Genomic DNA, 13,013 nt, shown 5'->3' on the forward strand with positions numbered 1-13,013 from the left:
TTTGTTCCAAAAACATGCTTGTAATCCAAAGCACTTGTGTATCAAAACAAATTTCAAGAAACCATTGGTCCACTTGTGGCCATGTGACATTTGACATTACGTACTACTCATATTTCAAGACATTGCTCATTTATCAAGTTAAAATTTATTAAAAATGTTTACTCATCACGTGGGACACTTACAGAACAGGTCACTCGCAATCCAAGGTTTTACTATAATTATTAGCCCACAAACAGGGATTGCATCATTACAGTGCCATGAATATTGACTACATAGCCAAGTAGCATACTACAATAATATTTCATTTCTGTTAGAGGTTTTGATTTTTCCTCTTTGTCTTTTTTTTTTTCTTGCATGGTCGGTCTGTCTTTAATACATCCTTGTGTTCCCTCAGCATCACATGGGTGGTATCAAGTTAATGACTGCCTTTCACCTAGAGGTCATAATTCTCTTGTTTCCTGGCTGGTTCTCTCCAGGCTAGTTGCTGACTGCCTTCCTGGGTTTCCACCTTTACATTCCACCTTTACTCTTCAGGGTTGGAATCACTATAGCCTGGATTCTATTTCCTCCTTCTTGACTTATTCTCCCTTTTTGTTAGGGCACATCCTTAAATAATCCTAAGTACACAAGTGGCTGCTACAACCAATCGCCACAAACTAGGCGGCTTAAAGCAATAGCAACTGATTCCCTATAGTTGCGGGGCCAGAAGCCCAAGATGGTGTTAGCAGTGCTGTACTCCCTGCAGAAGCTTGTTCTTTGCCTCCTTGTCTCTTTTGGGAAGCGCCAGGCATTTCCAAGCTTCCTTGGCTGCATCACTGCCATATCTAGCTCTGCCGTCACTCCTCTTCTTGTGTGTCTTTTCCTATTGTGCCTCCTATGGACATTTGTTGTTGAATTTAGAGCCTTCTGAGATAACTGAAGATGATCTCATCTTGAGATTTTTAAGTTAATTGCATCTGCAGAGACCTCCTCCCCTGCCCCCCCCCCCAAATAAGATCATGTTCATAGTTTTTAGGGGTTAGGACATGGATATATCCTTTTGGAGGGCTCCATCCAACCCACTATAGGAAGGAACTTGAATCCTGTAGGTCTGAAAATATCTTTTTTTTCGTCTGACTATTATTTGATAGCTTTTAGGACACAGAATTCTGCATTTCAATTAAGTTTCCCTTTGGATATTGAAGGCACTGCTTTTGTCTTTCAGACATGTTGATGAAGAGTATGATGCTAGGATGATGCATGACCTTTAAAACTATTTTCTATTTCTTGGAGCTATTGAGATGCTCTTGTTATCTGTGGCATTCTTACAACTTATGGTCGTCTGTCTCATTAGGGTCTGTTTTATTCCATGGGTTACCTGTTTCTGATCTCTATATACATAAAAAAATTCCCAGCCCTTTTATGAGTTATCTTAAACTTTAGCAAATATTTTTAACATAATAATTCCTTTGTATTTCTTGACTATTCCTTCTCAGCATTACTCTGTTCTTATTTTGTGGATGTAGTAGGCTTAGAATTCTCTTAGTAGCATTAATAAAGATTTCAAAGGCCTTTTTCTTTTCTCCTTCCTTCCTTCCTTCCTCTTTCTTTTCTTTCTTTCTTTCTTTCTTTCTTTCTTTCTTTCTTTCTCTTCCTTTTTTCTTTCTTTTTTCTTTCCTTCCTTCCTTCCTTCCTTCCTTCCATCCTTCCCTCCTTCCTTCTTTCTTTCCTTTTTTCCTTCCTGTATTACTCCAGTTTCCTTTGTTTATCCTGATTTTCCCTTTCAGGTTGCAAGTTTTCATTAGACATCTTAAGTTTCTTTCTTGCCTATTCCAATTTAAGAATAAATCAGCCAACAGGAAGCTTTCTGTTTATATGCAAGCTTGCTGACTGGAAGACTTTCCCAGAAACTGAGTAGATGAGGAGCCAGACTTTTATGGGGAATTCCTAAATCACAGAATGCAGAGGTATTGACTCTGGAATACCAGCACCCATGTTAATGGACCTAGTTCTCTTCAGATCTTTTTCAGAGTGATTCTCATTCTCCCTAAAGGAAATAAGTCCCTGGCTCAGGCCTTTCTCATACAGGGCTGGAGAGTTTGGCTCACCCCATCTTTAGCCTCTCATTTCACTTCCATAGTCTTGCAGCCACCATTTTTGAGTTTCCATCTTTTACAGCAATCTTTAGGTTAACTGTTTCATCTTATAGTTTCTGTCCCCTCTCAGGTCTCTCCATTTCCTCCACTTTGCATTCCTCATTATGACTCTCCAGAAAAATGCCCAAATGCCTTGTCCATTTATGAGTCTTTCTATGATTTCACCATTGCAGGGAGTTTATATACTTTTCATTTCTTTATCACAATTTTAATGGAATCCTGCGCAAGAATATGCATAAATACATGAAACCAGTTTGCCATTCTGAATCACATGCTTTGGAACTATTTCATAAGATAATCTGGTCTGCATCTAGGGACAGAAAGGATTTCAGGAAATTCTGTGTTGGGAAATAAAGGCAATTGAAACTCAATGTGCTATCAATTAGACAAAGACACATGTTATAAGCCTGATAAGATATAAAGAAATGATAAATCCTAACTTCAGTTTCTGAATTGGTCACACAAGAAGAGGTGCAAGGGACTCTCTGCTGATAGACTCTTGAAAAAGACAGAAAGAGGTGCATGTACCATGCTGTCTAGATACATAAAAGCTAATGGAAATAACACAAATCCCAGAAACAAGGAGCTTGAAGTTCACAATCAGACCTAACCACCCATCAAGACTGATGAAGTAAATCATGGTAACAAGGAGGTAATATTTTGCACAATTTTTTTCTGGAATCAAATGACACATTTATAAGCTCTTCTGACTTCAATCACACCCCAGTACCTTAGCTCATCTAATGCCATTAATGATCATTGGACATAAAATAATCCCTTAAGAAAAAGAGGTGAGTGAAATTGACTTACCAGCAAAAGGAACATGAAGGGAAAGGAGCCCTATGGGCTCATTCTTTCCTTTGATATTCAAAGATGTTTATTGAACAACTACTTTGTACTCTATCACATCCTACTAGGATAGCTGTAAGCAAATTAAAATGAGAATTGAGTATCTAACTGCTTTTATGTTAAATGAAGATTAAAAGTAGTATCTGCTTCATAGAATTGATACATGAATTCATAAGTAAATTAATGCACATGAAGTGCTCAGCCAACTGTCTGAAATGACTAAATGCTTAACTAATCTTATTATTAAGATTAACCAAAGTATCTGTCCTTGGGGATCTCAAGTAGGAGAGAAATAGACATGTCAACTAATAAAGACGTTAAAATATAAAATAGCATACAACAGAGGAATTAAATAGAAAACAATAACAAGATAGTAAATAGAAGTCCAAATATGCTAATAATTATATTAAACATAACAATTAAAAGAAAGAGATTATCCAACCGGATTAAATAGAAACCCAAAACTATAATGCCTACAAGTGAAAACATTAAATAAAAGGACACAGGAAGGTTGAAAATAAGAGGATACATAAAGATGTACTATAAAAACACTAACAGAAAGAAAGTGTGGGAGCCCGACAGTGACCACAAGAAAGAGTGGTTAGGGGCGTGGGGATGTGCCTGCAAACGGGACTCTCTGCTTGGGTAGATCATGCCTGCAAACAGGACGTCCTGCCAAGAGGCCTGCACACAATATCCAAGGTTAATGATCTGCTCGCATACGAGGGAACATGCTGGAATTGTGGAGTAAGGAGAAGGCTGGAATTGTGGGCAGGCCTCTTGGTAAACATGTTGTGGTCACTTCCTCCCTTTGCTCCCCCCTGTGCTTGGAATGTGTTTGGCTTCTTGCCCTTATTTGGTAAAGGAATGCATCTTGTAGATTTCAGTATGTATCCAGCTACCAGGATATAAAATAAACCGCAAGGAGGCTTGCGTTGAATTTTTCCTCCGGCCAGAGTTGTGTCTGTGTCTGTCTTTTGTGTGTCTTGTCTTTGTGTCATTTCGTCTGCAACAGAAAGCTTGTGGATCAAATAAGTTGCTCTTCTTTGCATATAGTTAGACAAAGAGGAGAGCTAAGGAGCTGGTAGAATGACTCTGCTCTCATCAGCACCTGTTCAAAACTGGATTTTCCAGGTGTGACTACTTCCCAGCCGTGTGAAAGGAGAAGGAAGAGTGTGAGATGTGCACACCCAACAATTTTAGATGCAAGGCTCAGAATTGCACTCATTCCTTCTGCTCTAACTCCACCGGCCACAACTTAATCAGATGACTACAGCTAATTGCTAGGAAGGACAGAAATATAGTCACTCGATCGGCAGCCATTGGCCAAGATGAACTTTTGGTGAGGAACAATTCTCTTAGTAAATGAAGACTTTTTTTTTTAATATAGGAAGAAGGTGAATGGATATTTCAATGTCCCATTTCACAGGAGAAGAAACTGGGTTTCAGAGAAGTATGTTAAAGTTACCCACTATCATAAAACTAATAACTGGAAGGCCTCAAGTCCTTAGTTGTCAGATTCCAGCACCCTTGCTTTTCTTCAGTTTTTACATAGCCCCTGCACCTCCTCTCCAAACCCATCCATTTATTCATCTATCTATCTCTCACTGGGTTTGAGAGCCAACTTGAAAAGCCAAGAGAAAAGCAGAGTAGCAGAAGATCCTACCAGTCTAAGAAAGAGCCCACCCTACATTTCTGGCCAAGAAGTACACTGTGGGAGGGTGCACCAAGCAAGGCCAATGGCATTCCAGGAGGAACCCAAACTGGGCAACATTTCTCTCTGGGGAATGCAAATCCAATGCAGAAAGCAATGTGTACACCACTCTTTACATTTTTAGTAATGAGGGTTGTATGTGCAAATTGTGGAGAAATGCAGCAAAGAACTGAATAGGACATTTTGCTTTCTTTTTTCACTATTAACATACTGAATTCTATAAAGTTTTCATAGAAATCATAACTATTTTGAAATCATGAGAAAAAGGAATCTGCTCAACCAGAAATGGCATGTAGAATTAATACAGGGTAGCGCTAGTCCTCAAATTTTGACAAGTCCAGAAACCACAAGGTAATTCCTAAGTAGCTAACAAAAGTGAAGGAAAGAGGCAAAGAAGAGAAAGAGAGAAGAGAAGACATGGAGACTGTTTCCTAAGAATATTCTTGATTTTAAACTATCTTGATTTGGGATGACTTTTTAGTTTCCCTCCAGAGTTTTGTCATTGTAATGCTTTTATTGCAACTTTCCAAAAATGTCTCTAAGCCTGAAAGGACCCCATGGGTGAATTTTGGTTGCCAGGGAAACTGACTGGATTTGCATAGACTCTCACTGATTCCTGAAGGCAATCCCTGACAGCTGGGAGGGTCCGCAGTAGTACTGGTCTCCAAAGGTCGCAGCCCTGCACCATCCACCTCATTCTATTTCATTTCATTCTATTTCCAGATCCAGCCATCGTGGCTGTTTTGAGGGGGATGGGTGGCAGGGGAGCAATCCTGGGGGACACACCCTGAATCCTGCTTCACGGCACATTAATTTTAGTAATACATAGGCCTTAACTGTTCAGTCAGGAATCCTGTGTTACTTTGTTTTGGTTCAGGTTGGATTTATTTTGTACTTTTTATAGCACATCAATATGATTTCATAACAAAGATAATCTGACAGAATAAAACTAAGGTGATGATTGGAGAGATACCTACTATTTTCTAACTTTGTGTCCTCTAGAAATGACAAATATGTATTCACTATTTCTTTACTATTCATTTTAATATTTTCATGTCTGTTCTTAAAATCAGCCATAGAATACAAGGGATTAATTAGAGGGAAATTATGAAATGGTGAAGTGATAAGATAGAGATGGAAACAGATATTGATCTGTAGGTTTTGTTGGCTAAATACAAAGCCAAGATCCATAAAGATCCTCTTAGAGGGCGATGGGGATGAAAACTCTGATGGTATATACGTATGTTTAAATTCTACTTATGTTAAGTTCTCCAGATGTTGGTTTTGAAGGAGCAGTGGAGAGAGAAAAGAATATTCTGATCCACTGTCTGAGCCTTTCCTGTAAATTCCACGATGGAAAGTATTAAAGTTACATTGGGTTAAATTATGTGAAGGCAATGTGGCTCCAAGTATTTTGTCACTTAACCTCTTAAGGGCATCAAGTTATCATCAGTGAAAGGTGGAAGAAGCATTGACTTTCTAAATCTTTCTCACTCTGAAATATCTTATCTGAAATATTATGATTTTGTGAATTCCTCAGTCTTTTTTACTCTGAAATATGATGATTTTATCTGTGATTTTATTATGATTTAACTCCTAGTTATCGGGGAAAATGACTCTCTGAAAGCAGCCATTAGACTTAAACATGGTTGCTATTTTTGTTCTGAAATATGGCATAGGATACATATGTTGTTTTTGCTGCCCATTATCTATTTGGCCTTCTTTTAGCTGTACCTTTTTTCATTGAGGAAGGTCATCCCTCTAAAACTTTCATTCAAGGTGCTTCTGGTGGATTTGCCTGAACCTTCCCTTGGGTCTGGAGTGAATTGTGGTTCAGTACCACCGATCAGAACATTACATTGCTGTTTCTCCCCATGGCAATTGGTTCAGGGACAGTCAGATGATCTGTCAGGGGCCAATAACAAGCATAGAAACTTTCATAAATGGTGCGTTAAGGAGCCCTGCTGTAGCTTCCTTTCCATTGTAAAAGAAGAATCCCGAGTAGCCGTCAGCCTCCACATGGAAATGGAGAATGCAACAGGTTTGGCAGTAAGAAGACACATTTTTGTTTAACTCCTGAATCCAACAATACAGAGTAAGTTCTACCCTAGGACTTTTTGATTACATGAGCCAATAAAGTATCTTTGGGCTTACGTCAGTTTGAGTCAGATTTTCCACTGCTTCCATCAGGAAGAACCTTAAATGATGCACATAGAATACCTCAAGTTTAAGCACTGGAGGAGTAAGATAGAATACTGAAATGAAGACAAGGTCAACCATATATCTGGTATACTAGAGTCCAAAAGAAATTTATTCACTGCAAGCAAGTATGGCAAGAGAATGCTTAATTTGAAGCTGACTCCAAATGAATGCAAAGTCTCTCTTAGATATTTTCCCTTAGTCACTGCCTTGAGAAAATATTACTATGGACTTGGCTAACTCTTCAGCCCAGCCTTGTCCAGTTTCTATGATGAATCGAGCCTCAGTGTTGGGTAGCATAAGGTCGTTGACTGATGAACCTCCTCAGATTTCATATCCCACTGACAGTAACCAGATTGTCCCTTTTATATGCCACAATAGGAAAGAACCCAAAGGATAACCAAATCTTACATTTCAGACCTCCATTTAAATAATCTGAAACCTAGAAACATTAAGGGACTTTGCTCAGGAACACAGAACTAGGAGAGACCAAGATCTGGGCTAGAATTTGGTTCTCCAGCTGCCTCATCAGTGAAACACATCCAGGTAAGCGAGTCCCTAGGATGTCAGGATTACTATATCTAAAAATCACTTTTGCCACTTAAGGGAGAAGATGTGTACTTTACTATACTCATAAAGAAATCTTGCTTAGCTCAATGGGCAAGAGAAATTCAAAATATCAAGACAACCTTCAAGTAATTTCAAGTCAACACCGTACTATGACTGATGATCTTAACTCTTTCATCCCTAAATGGCAAATCACAAGAGCAATATACTTCTTAAGGCTTGAGTTTCTTTAACTTTGTTAAGGTTTTGTTTCTTTATTTGTGAAATGGGAATAATAGCAACTTCCCCCTAAGACTGTTGTGATCATGGTATGAGATGATACAAGTCAGGTGCTGCACTGATCTTATACACCAGTGCTCTCCTATCATGATCACCACTATTGTCACTATTTCTAATAATGTTTTTACTCTATGGCTAAACCCAGAAAAACACTCAAATAAAGAGTAATGCCTAACTGCATACTATTTTCTCAACAACAACTAAAACTTTTTTTTTGCTTTCAATTGCTTTAATGCATTAAACCCTTATCAGAAGAATGTTCTTGTATAAATATAAGCATGCCCAAAAACTCCTTGCTGAATTTTGTCTTTCCATTGGACAGGGACTTGATTGAATCACCCCTGTGAATTAGCTCACTAAGTCAATAGCAGAAGCTTTTCTTAGAATTGTATTGATAAAAGATAAGGGTTTGCACAGCCTTTCTGTGTCTGTATGATATACTAAGTTCATTCCGTTGACTAGTTTTTTTTATAAAAATGTTTTCTTGTATACTTTCTAGTCACTAAGCAGCGAAAAAATAAAATGAAAATGGAATAGTTTCCTAATATGATTGAAAGGAAAGTGTGTCTAGAAAGCCTCAGAGCCCCAGAAGCATGAATGCAAACCATGCCTGGTGATAAATACACTCAGTTATTTTTGAATAACAAGAGGATTGTGCAATTTAATTCAAATAAATCGAAAGCATTATGTACAGAGATTAAATGCTATATGCTTGACTTTTGGACACATCAAAATGGTCCCTCTTGACCTAGGTAGAAAGAATGAGGTAGGAAATAGCACATTCTTTCGGGAGTAGAAACAAAAGTTAATGTCTTTTCTGTGTCCTCGAGAGACTATGCCAACACATAACACAGTGCTCATCTGCCATTAGTTTAGCTCACCCCTACCCTTACAATGAGGCCTTCGCAGGAAGAGTCTAATTTCTTAACCCATGAAAATATATTCTCTGAAAAGCCATTTGTAATATATTTGCCTCTATATTTTCAATGGAATATAGAGAAGGGAAGAAAAGAAAATTATTTTCTGAAAGGAAATGGAACAGAGACCTGTAGAAATGCAAAACCCCACAGACATATCCAAGAGGGTTCTGGTAGTGAGAATTCAGTGGTTTGATCCTCCAGTTTTTAAGCTTCTTAATCATGTAGGCTTCTCTCCCCTTGATTATAAAAATAATATAGAAAACTTGAAAGGTTTAAGCAAGCAACAACCACCCAAGATAACCAGTGTGATCATTTTGGATTATGTCCTTTAATGAACTTTTTCTAGGTCTACAAAATCATGACGAATAGTCATAATCTCTCTCTCCCTCTCTCTCTCTCTCTCTTTTTTTGCTTGCTTTTAAGTAATTACCATGCTATCATGACAATCATCTTCCTACAACATGGTTTTTAATGGTTTCTTACCACCACCACTGCTATCACATTGATTCAAAGCCACCACTGTCTCTCACCTGGATTGTTACAAATCTAATTGGCCTCCCTGCTTCTTCCTCCGCCCCCCACTCCTGCCCACTTCAGTGAGTTCTCAATCAGCCAGAGAAATAGCATTTAAACCCATGTCAGATAGTCTCTTCTTTGCTCAGACCTTCCAATTACACTCAGAGTAAAAGACAAAATTAAATATGCCTCCCCAAACATCCTCAACTTTCCTTTTTGAAAGTTAGCTTATTAGCTTATTATGGAGCTTATTAGCTCCATCCTTATTCATTCTGTACTGACTCCAATGGCCTCTGTCCATGGAATGTCTCAGGCACACTCCTATCTCAGGGCATCAGTATGTGGTACTCCTTCTGCTTGGATGTTTTTCTCCCAGAGGCCAGTTGCCTGCCTCTTTCACACTATGTATTTCATTGGTCACCTTACCTAAAATTGTAGTGCCTCCCCTACTTACCTTGTTTCTCTCTTTTTCTGGCTCAAGTCATGTATTTGAAGGTAATTCCACAAAGTGCTTGTGGGGAGTGATTGGGGAAGTAAGACCAGGAAAAGAGGATGCCAATAAAGAATATGCTAATGAGAGGGTCACTACAGCAGGCAGCTGAGCCTGAAGCCCTTGGGAACCCCTTGAGAGATTTGTGGAACATGTGTGGGAATTGTTTCCCTGATGTGCAAGGAAACTGAGGTATTTCCCCTTTCATGCTCTCTCCTGGAGCCACAGCATACCCTCAACAGAGACACAGGAAGCCATGAGCAGGGATGGGGGCCATGTGCAGATATCCCTGGGGATGGTGGAGGGGCTTGAAAGCAGCACCACAGAACTGACACTTAACTGGTTGCCCTGTCTCCAGTCTTGTTCCTTCCCATCCATCCCAATTACTGCTTCCAAAGTGATCCTTCTAAAATACCAAATAGATCAAGTGATTCACCTGCTTAAAATCTGTCCACGGCTCCCCACTGTTTTCAGAATAAAATCCAAAAAGACTGGCCCGACATTTCACTCTCAGCCACTCTTCAGGTTTGTGTCCCACTTTTTCAGCATCCAAATCAGGCTCCAGGCACCATTCCAACTGTAGATTCTCTCTTGAACCACACTTGTGAGGTCCCCATATACACACAGACACAGCAATCCTGCATGAAGGCCACTCATAAATATTTAACACACATATATTTGACTAGCTACTATATGCTAGGCACTATGCTAGACACTGTAGATAAACTCAGGAAGAGATTACAGGTGCTGTCTTCAAAGAGCTAACTGTCTAAAATCTATGCAATGCCTTTACTCTTTCATGTCTCACTTTTTCCCCAAGCACTTAACTATCCTACATACTATATGTATTTTACTTATTTATCTTATCTATTGGCTCTCTGTCTTACTAGAATACAAGCTTTGCAAATACAGAGATTTTTATTTGTTCTCTTGAATCTTAAGTGTCCAGAATGGCGCCTAGCACAAAATCAGAGAGGAACCCAACAAATATGTGTTGAATGGGCTATTTATTAAAATTACTTAATGAATATTTTTAAAGTATTTTCTTGTTTTTCTGCCTTACCAATCACCTACATTGCACCACCTAAGTTGACTTTTGGTTATATATTTTTAATAAGTGACACTTCATAAGTGACACTGAAACTCCATAAATATACATCTCTGCCCATATTCAGTTATTTTCCTATGTTCAATCCCCAGAAGTGAAATTATTGAGTTTACACTTCAGTATCAATATATTCCAGGCAATATTTGCTTTCTGACATCCTGTCTGACACTGGATATAATATTTTTTTTCCTAGCCAATTTGACAGAGTAAAAAAGTGGTATTTCACTGCAGTTTTAATTTGCATATTTTTGCAAGTCACATCATTTAAAAAATATTTTCTGGGGGCTGTCCTATTTTATGTATTTTCTAAGGTGGGCAGTGAGAAATAATTACTGAAAGAATCACACTGGAGTCCACCTGATCTACTCTTGGTCTCTACCAACTTTATATCAACATATGACTAAAAAACTTCATCCTTGGAGATGATATGATACTTGGATGATAGATGATGTCATATTTGGAAGATACCACATGATTTTGTTCATATAACCGAATGGAACAGATACATCTCTGAGTAGGATACCCAAAGATGGAACAGTTTCCAAAACCTCTTCCACTAAGGACGTTGATAAGAAGCTCCCACCATGTTAGACATTGAGCTACCCGCTTCTGAGTTCAGAACACTGCTTAGAACTTCTGTCATCTGTAATACCCTTCATTTTCAACACTAAGGAGCAAACCAAGACCCCAGGAATCCAAGGGATTATATACTTTCTTTATTTTTTCCCTTCCTTTTAAAAAACATAACCTTACTCTATTTTTGTTCCCAGAATAATTAAAGGCAGGCAGAGTGAGACATGTTACATCAACTTGAAAGATGCCTCTACCCACTTTCTTTACTTTGAGGCAAAATTGGCTATACATGAGGGTTAAGACTTCAGCACATACTGTTGGGAAATTCAAGCTTACCACACACACCAATCCCATTCTATGAGAATTGACATCTCCAGGCGTCATGGCGGGATAGTAAATCACTGGGCAGGCTATTCATGGCTAACAGAGCCCTCATTGGCTGCAGTGCATGTTTTCAATGAATCACATCAGGATTCTGGCTGCATAAACCCAGAATTGATGCTCATTTTAGAAAGCCAATTTCTCGTTCCAGTTTAAACATTTATTAGCAAAAGAACATCAGCAAAGTAAGTATTGCTGTGATATCAACTAGCTGAAGGAATCTGCAAGAGAGGGGTTTTTCTTTAATGTTTTCTCAGAATTCCTCCCATTGACGAATTAGCTTGGAAAGGTAGGGTATATTCAAAAGTCTCCTTAAGAAGACAGGAAAAGGAAAACATATTTTCCTTTTCTTATGTTATAAGATTTTTTAAATAAAGTAAACCTTTAATTTTCAGATTTTTATTGAAGCTCAGGTTTTCTCTTGGATCAAAGGAGAAATAACCTCTCTCTTCTATTTCTAGGTTAGCTATATTTTGAGACTGGCTCTTCTCAAAGTGATCTGTATGAAAACAAAGAAGCTGTCTCTGCTCTCGGTGCCAAACCCATCATGCTTAACCTCCATTGATGCTAATGAGAGTAACAGCTGAAAGGTCCCAGAGGAACACCACACAGACACTGAATTGTGTTCCTTCTGCATTTGGAATGACACTTAAATGAAACCTGCAGCTGTTTAGAATGTGGTTAGGAAGATTTCTTATGGACTTTTTTCCCCCCAGACCTCTGGGGCAGTTATAATGAGAGGTTCAGTCTAAGTTTCAGGGGAAAGAGATCAAACCGCAGGAACCTCAACTTTTATCTGGAAAAGTTCAAGAAATGTTCAAAATATAAACTGGAGAATGGACTTTTGGTTGATAAGGACTCACAGCACTTTGTGTCATTCATTTATTCGGGCACCAAATGAATGCTTGTTTTAAGTACATAGAAAATATTCCAGGTAAGCAATTAGATGCCTTGGAGAATGTAGCTAATATGTTACTGAGGAAGACATCCAAAATGAAAATAAATAGCACATAGTGGAAGGTGTACAGAAGGAAATGAGGAAGGTGTTGTAGGAGGGAATAGCTGAGACAGATGTGCTTTAATTTAGGGTGGTCAGAGAGGGCTTCCAAGAAGAGGAGATAGTTGGGTAGAGGTGTTAATACTGAGAGGGTACTAGTTATTCAAATAGCTTTTTATTCACAGTATTATAGGAACTCAGAATCTCTGGGATCTGACTTGATAGCATCAGTGTTTTCTTCTTGTCTGAAAGGATACCCCCCTGTTCAATTTCCCTGGTAACTTC

This window comes from Crocuta crocuta, unplaced genomic scaffold (assembly GCF_008692635.1).
Source record: "Crocuta crocuta isolate KB4526 unplaced genomic scaffold, BGI_CrCroc_1.0 scaffold126, whole genome shotgun sequence".
Classification (NCBI taxonomy): domain Eukaryota; kingdom Metazoa; phylum Chordata; class Mammalia; order Carnivora; family Hyaenidae; genus Crocuta; species Crocuta crocuta.